This window comes from Hibiscus syriacus, unplaced genomic scaffold (assembly GCF_006381635.1).
Source record: "Hibiscus syriacus cultivar Baekdansim isolate YM2019G1 unplaced genomic scaffold, ASM638163v2 tig00110633_pilon, whole genome shotgun sequence".
In the NCBI taxonomy this organism is placed as follows: domain Eukaryota; kingdom Viridiplantae; phylum Streptophyta; class Magnoliopsida; order Malvales; family Malvaceae; genus Hibiscus; species Hibiscus syriacus.
In genome coordinates this window covers 1,118,016-1,126,288 of record NW_024062806.1, presented here as the reverse complement: position 1 = coordinate 1,126,288, position 8,273 = coordinate 1,118,016, and the positions used below count along the sequence as shown (strand labels likewise).

Genomic DNA, 8,273 nt, shown 5'->3' with positions numbered 1-8,273 from the left:
AAAAATAAATAAAAATAATAACCTGTTTATGGACTGCTTGGATTGCTTCTGTTGTTGGATTGCTAGAGAAAATGGTGTGTTGCTTGTTATATTGCTTCCTTCCGAAAATGGATGTTCTTACACTATTTGATTTTTGAATACAAGGGGAAAGAATGTTGTTTACACTCACTATTTTGTATTTGCTTCTCTGTTGTGTAAAACAAAACAACGAATGGAGGAAAAATATGGTCTCTGATTCTCTCATTTCTTTTTCTTCTCGTGATGGCCGATGGTTGATATCTCCCTCCTCGTTTTTTTCCTTTTTTTCGTGTTTTTCTTTCTCCCTTTTTAGTTTCCAGTGGTTAAATTTTTTAAAATCGACCTCTTCACCACTTTGTTTTGGTTAACTCCTGATAATTTTTTTCGATTTTCCAGGACTTCATGTGGACTAGAGGCTTGGATGATAATACTGCTGGGTCATTGGGCTTGAACTGGGCCTTCAACGAGTTAGGTTCTTCTTTAGGCCTGCATTGCTTCGGGTCTGCTGTGACTTAGACCCGGACAAATCAAGTATCTACAATATGTAAATAAATACGCTTATCTCTATTTATTGTAAATGTTTTTATTTTGCATGTTTCCAATCATCATTGTTTTAATATACAAAAAATGGAAAAATTTCAATGTGAGGGAAATCTACAAAGATATCTCCCAACTAAAGGGAAGGTATATTTTTGAGGATTTTTAGCATAAATGTGTATTTTATATTCGATAAATTCTCTTTGTTCTACTTTTATTTATTTCACGTATTTTTTTTTATAGTTTTCATCTTTATTTTGTTTTATTTTATTTTATCTTTGCAAAAATTGGGAAATAATGTCTGCTGTGAGGGGAATATGTGGGAAAGTCTCCTAACTGCAAATGAAGTGCTTTCCCGAAGATTGTTCACACGAAATGACATTAATTATCCGTAAATTGACATTTTTTTGAATAAATTTGAATAAATAAAAGAATCGTAATTTAAATATATTTTCGAATTTGTAATTCCTAATATTTAAACAACATATAATAATTTAGGTACAAAATTTGGGCATTGTGGGGTGCTAACCCTTCCTCGCACGTAACCAACTCCCGAACTCTTAAAAACGAATCTTTGGTAAAACGTAGACCATTTTTTATCATTTAAGTTTCCAACTACCTAACTGAATGGTTGGCGCTGACTCCAAAATCAAATTATTTTCTAAATCATATTTCATCGCCTTTCCTCTGGAAATCCATTTTTTAAGTTTAACGGGTTCCCCGCAGAAACGTGATGACACATACCCTCTGGAATCCAAGGTCGGAAAATAGGGGGCTCGATAAGTTAATCGAACCTCTAAAATTTCGGACCACGAATTAAGGAAATGCCATAACGATGTATCATCCGTCGCGATATGATTAATGCTGCAACTGAGAAATATACCATCCACAAGATAAGTTACTCGTATCCCTAGTAAAGGGTTGGTGATACCCTCGTAGTTACTAATTCCGTTCAACGTGAAACACGAGTGAACAACAAACGCAACGTAAACGGTCTTAACGATGTCAGATACTATTACTCCATCGGTTGCAGCATGTACAAACAAGGCACCGGCATCGTTGCAGTCTACGAAAAAGGAAACGGTGTCATCGTCTTCATGTCGGGTTGTTGCGAGTTCACCCGTCACCAGCGAAAAATGGTGTAGGGCGTCCGAGAGAGAGGTTCTTAAGTGATGGATCAGCTTGTCCTTATCTTGCATTGGTATGGAGAAAACAAATCCCTTTTGGATGTACCCTATTTGAAGCAGCCGAAGATCCCATGGATTTAGCTCAATCCTCCCACATGATGACTAGTTATCTGCAGCGTGGACTGTACTTGTCGATACCAATCGCACCGCCGCCATGTTTCTCCGGTAAAAGATGTTTGATATGATCGATTTGAGCCTAACCGAACAGATGCTATTAACCAGAAACAGTTTCAGACATACTGAGAGACACTTTGATCAAAGTGAGGAATTAAAGAGATGTGAATCCTTACTATTACAAGACTAAAAGAGCATCTAGAGTCAACGATTAAATAGGACAATTCGAAAGACCTTCAATTATTTGACAATGAACATCTCAAATGCCCTTGTCGATATAATATTTGATTCCAACACCTTTATTATTAGCAACTATCTATTTAACCGCTAAGGTCGTAAATTCGTATTAACTTTTAATTTTGAGATTTTATATTTGATAAACTAATTTTTTTATAAGGGATGAATGGCAATGATGGTTGGCTGGGTTGTTGAAGCTCTCTAATGCAACGGTTGATTTATTCCTCAAAGAATTTCCTCTTTACATTTTTATTTTTTCTTAATTTTTTTGAATTAATAACTAGTATTTTATCTATTGAATTAATTTAAATAATTTACAAAAATCTATTATAAGGGTGATTCTTACTACCCATTTTGCTAAATAATGTACAAAGTATATTATTGAAATATGTTAAATGTACAAAATGAATCTTTTCACTATTTAATTTAAAATAAAATACATGTTTAATACTTAAACTATTATTTTTGTTCTATTTTAGTATCTAAATTTTATTTTTATTTTTAGAAGCATACCTAACATTTAGTTTAGGTTTTATTTTAGTACATTACCGTTAAAAACTTAAAGGTGTCACCATAAGATAATGTCATCGTCATTGAAAAAATATAAACAATGCGACATCAATAATTCTGTTAATTTTTAACGATGTGACACTAAATTGAAACCTAGATTAATGTTAGATATGATTTTAAAAATAAAATTTGATACCAAAATGGAACAAAAATAATAATTAAGGTACTAAACGTGTAATTTACCTTTTAATTTAATCTAAGATACACTCTTTTGCAAATAAAAAACAAATATTCTATTTTTTATTATTTTGGGTGAATAGAAGGTATTGTATATTCGAAAGACTCTCAGCTATTTGACAATAGATGAACATACATCCCTATAAGTATCGTGTTCTAACATTCATCAAACTTTCAGGAAACAAGATCTTCATTTTCATTTCCAAAGCATCACAAAATGTAAACATTTGTATTGGTAAAGCAAAATATGTATCGATTAAGATATACTTTTACAATGTAAAACTCTTTTAGTTTTATACATATTTTGGACTATTGGATGAGTGAAAATAGATAATAAAATTAACTCATTGTTTTTTTTGTCTAGTGATTATCTTCTTATTTTTTACGTTAATCTCAGTCATATATTTTCACTTATCTAATGGTTTTAGATATAAGAATGACAAATGACCCGAACCCGACGGGGAAACCCGAAACCCGACTAAGTTCGGGTTAGGTCGGGTTTGAATAATATCCGGTCGGGTATCGGATAAAATTTGAGGATTTTTTGGGTTCGGGGCAAGGTATCCCTACCCCGCCCCACCCCAATTATATATATATATAATATAATATTTTATATATTTTATATTAATTATATATAATACAAACAAAACATTTAACCTAGGTTTCTCAGTTTCCACTTTCCCCTTTGTATTTTCTATTCCTACGGCAAGTAAGCTTCACTGCTTTAGTCTTCGATTCTTTATTGTATGATTTGAATATCGGAAGAAGTTTGTATTTAATTATGTTTGTGTTTTATTTTGGAGTGTAGACAATTAATTAGAATTGGGTTTGAATTGTAAATCATGTAGACTAATTTTTCAGTTTTTGTGATCATTTTTTATATTTTTTTATGAAAACTACGGTTGCTCGGTTTTTCTCGGGATCGGGTTGGTTCGGGTACAACATTTTAGGTCGGGTTCGGGGACGGGGCAAAAAAATCCCCAACGGGGCGCCCCGATAAAAAACCCGTCGGGAAACGGGGATTCATTTCGGGGACAGGGATGGGGGAGCAAAACTCGCCCCGAACCCGCACCGTTGCCATTCCTATCTAGATATATATAAAACTAAAAGAGTTTTACATTGTGTAATAAGATACCAATCTAATCAAAGTAAAATCATAAAAAGAAAACACTTTCACCCATATATATATATATATATATATATATATATATATATATATATATATATATATATATATTTCAATTAACCCAAGTCTATAATCTAATCAAAGTAAAATCATTAAAAAAGAACACTTTCACCCATATTTTTAGGACTTTTCATGGTGATTAGTGAGTACAATTGTTATTTTGAATAAATAGTCATACACTTATTGTGCAATAAGGGGTTCCAAATTGTTGGGTTCCTGCCAATCTATGAAGCTTCTTCACCTCTTTGATGGCTGGATCTTCAAACAAAAGAACTTTGTCTTTTTCTTTTACCCAACCATGTGTAAATATTCATCATCTCCCCTTTCTTTCCCTTTAAATAATACCCCCTGCTCTCTTGGCTCCAAGCTTGTTATCAATGACAACACCAACTTTAATTCTCCTAACCAAATGTACCCAACAAACTTAATCAATAACCCGAATTTTTCGAATATTTACTTTAAATTTTCATTGGTTTAGAAATCAATGAGATACACACACCCACGGAGGTAACTGTTTGAACCCATGATTTTAAAGAAGAATAACAATTTCATTAACTGAGATCACTTGATGAGTTTAAAAATTTGTATTGTTAATGTGTGATGTACATACTCAAAATATTTCTCGAACTACGACAGATTATTTATATAAAAGAAGGGAGATAAGAAGGGCTTACAAAAAGTGGAAGTTGATTCAATGGAAACATCATGAATTGAGAAACTGTTGAGACTCCAATAGTGATCATCCCTTCTCTTGAACCACTAGTTTCTCTCCTTTGAATAAGCATCGCACCAGGCCTAACTTCCCATTAACTTCCCATTTGATTTCACTAATAATATTGCTGTTGTTTGCACATCCCTTTTCACCACCATTTCCTCCATTGCCAAACCTAAAGCTGCCTCTGCAAAAACCTCTTTGACTTCAACTTCATCATGTTTTTTTTCAAGCTTATGATCTTCTATCAATGTCTCCAACACAAGATGGTGAAGTAGCTAATATATAGTAGTTGAAGGGATGGGTTGGGGAAATAAATAAATGAAAAGAAGCCATACGTAAGGGTAAAGGGTTGTAGGCAAATATGGACAAATGAAAAGATGGTTTGCTGCCTTTGTGGGAGGCTAAAGCACATGGGGCGTGGTTCATGGACGTGCTTGCTTGATTGAGGGGCTCAAAACATACACCTTAAAGATATAATTTCCGGCATCAACCAAACGGTTTCATTGATTAAAGAATTATTGTTATATTTTAAGGTTTCGGGTTCGAGCACCACATATGCAGGAGTGTATGAACATTCAATATCATATGATTGAGAGTCTTTGAACATATTCTATATTGTATGAACATTCAATATCATATAATTGAGAGTCTTTGAACATATACTATATTGTATTCACCCAGACTTAAAATATAACTGCTCGAATTTGAGTTTGCTAGGTATAATAATATTCTATTTTACTACTAAATCACTCAATAAATTCAAGTTTGAAATCTTAAGAATACATCGGTATGTATTTGATATGAAAATTTTATCATCTTTTAGTCTTATTCAATTTGACGAGATTAATTTTTACCTAAACTATTAAACGAAAAGGTTAAAACACTTGTAATTGGGACTTTTAGAAAAATTGTATTTATTGACCAACAATTTTTTTACTATATTAGTGATATGAAGGACATAATATTAATATTTGATAACACTAAAAAGATTAAATTACGCCAAATTAAAATATATTAAACGAAATTTAATTTAAATAAAGATAAAAAATCATAATTTCATATTGAAGTTATATTGACATTACTAACTTTCTCTTTTCATTAATCTACAAAAATATATTAAACTAAAATAAGGTTGTTCAACAACTAAAGAAACAAATGATTATATTATTTTTATAATATATATAATATTTCTGTGCACTCCTGAGATAAAATTATATATGTTCTTGTTTGTTTTTTGGGTTTAGTTAGGTTAGTTCGTGGGTCGTTTTTTCTTTCTCATTTATCTATTTTCACTCCTTCAACAATTATAAATTAATATAAAATTAAAAGAGATCAACATATATAATAGAATCATATATATATATATATAACATGAAATCATGTGGGGTAATGAAGATTCTCTCTTTTCTATCTCTCAAAAGTTAATTAACTTTTTTATAGATTTAAATATTAAACAAATTTATAGATTCAAATTTAAATAGGTTATTTCTTAAAAGTTTATTGACTACTGCACAATGATTGCTCCATGCAGCAATGTAGTTTGGACGCAGGAATCATGACAAACACCACATGAATCGTAGTGTAGTCCACACGCTTTCCAGGAATCGACGTGTAGTTCAGAGGCATGCCCATAAAAAGGGAGGAAACATGTGGGACCACAAGGTAGATAGTGTCACACTCCCATAAGATTTGCTCCTCGTTGGTATTCCCAAGCATAAGATTTTAGGCTAATGGAAAATGATTTCAAGCTATCAAATCATTGAGTTCCAGTGCATGAATACATGTCTTTGCCCATTTGTATATTTATTTTTAGGGTATTCTATGTTAATTACCACTAATTTTTATGTCCGGGATTGAAAATATCACTGACATTTTAATTTTGTCAATTTTAATACGGACGTTTATGTTTCACTTCAATTTTATCACTCCGCCATTAATCTGTTAACGACACTATGTCAGGACATGGACGGGCCATGACGGCGATGACATGGTCGGTTTATTTAAGTTTTTTAGTCCACATAGGATCGTTGTTGGCATTTGATTGGTATTTTGTGTGATATAAATACACAATTTAACCCTAAATTACCCCATTTGCTTCCTTTCTCTTCTTATTTTCGGCAGCAGAAGAAATAGGAAGAAGGAAGAAGTTCGTCGGTGGAAGAAGCAGAATAATGGAGCAATCTCTTGCATATCTAGTCTGTGGGTGTGGATATCCGACTCAACTGAGGACATCATGGTCCAATGATAATCTTGGGAGAAGATTTTTTGGCTGCAAAAACTATGGGAGTTTGGTTCTACATAGTTGTCGATTTTTCTACTGGTTTGACCCTCCAATGACTCCGCGAGCACGCGTTGTTCTTGTGGGATTGTTGAAGTAAATCAAAGCAACTGAAATTAAGAGGAGGAATGAGAGAATTGATTGGAGTGTTTTTTTATTTTAGGGTTTATATTGGGTTGGTGCATAAAACAATGGTGATGGAGATAAAATTTTAGGGTGAAATTTGTGATGATAGTACTTTTGGTTTATAATGGGACGAAAAAGTGAGGGTGAAAATTTTAGGATTAACGGGTTGGTGCTTGTTAAAAATGATGGTGCTTGTTATATGGTTTTGTAAAATTAATTGTTGAGCTTTGCTTGTTAAAAAAACTTGGTGATTTGGTGCTTTGATGCTTACAATTTTTTTATCTTTAAAATGTCAAACATGAATGATAAATTTCATTCAATTAGAGTTGTGGTTGATAATCAACAAATGTGTACAAAAACATAAAGTGCACATAAACACTTAAGTTAAAACAGTATCAACCTATAAAACCCAGCAAAATATGAAACAAAATATCAATGTTAATAAACACATGTGTTCAAAAGACATAGTTCATAAACTTAAGTATTCAATCCAAAATATCAACCCAAGTTTCTAAGTTCTGAAATCATCCACATAAAGTTGGAGAATTGCAACCTATAACATCCTTAGTCGTTTTGCAAAAACAGTTCGACAGTCTTCTTGGGAAGTCTGGGTTATAGTGCTTAACTGGCTTAATTGTTGGTTGGCAATCACATCTTCTTGTGAGGGTGGCATCCATCTAACTGTCATTACATTTTCTGTTTGGTGGTTGGTTGTATAAAATGTGTGGCCTGGAGTAGGAATAAAGACAAATGAAGGCTCAACTTGTGATGATGATGGTGCTTTGATGTTGCAACTTGTGATGATGGTGCTTGTGATGTTGCAGCCTTTGATGATGGTGTAATCGTTGTTGTAGTTCTTCTCCTAACCTGTAGTCATAAGCGTACCAAAATCTCAAAACATAATTGTAATTGTGATATAAGGTTAAAAAAGAATAAGAAATATTTACATGTAGTTTTCTCCGGATATGCTTTGATTCAACCATTGTTTCGTTGGTTTCCCTTGTTGAGTTGGAATTAGGTGGCATGTTGCCTCCAACTATCCCTTTGAAGGACCTTTGGTTGTGTCCTGGTTGACCACACTTGGAGTAATACATCATCATACCTTTCTTGCTAATTGTAGCATAAGAA

General features: G+C 32.7%; 1 long non-coding RNA gene across 1 annotated transcript; it reads right to left on the bottom strand.

The window, feature by feature from the left end:
• Positions 1–4,178: 4,178 nt before the first annotated feature.
• Positions 4,179–5,042, bottom strand: LOC120136555. The gene is made up of 2 exons (XR_005517351.1): positions 4,701–5,042; positions 4,179–4,427 (listed from the first exon to the last, which is right to left on the bottom strand). It is a non-coding gene; the product is annotated as an uncharacterized LOC120136555 (long non-coding RNA).
• Positions 5,043–8,273: the final 3,231 nt, after the last annotated feature.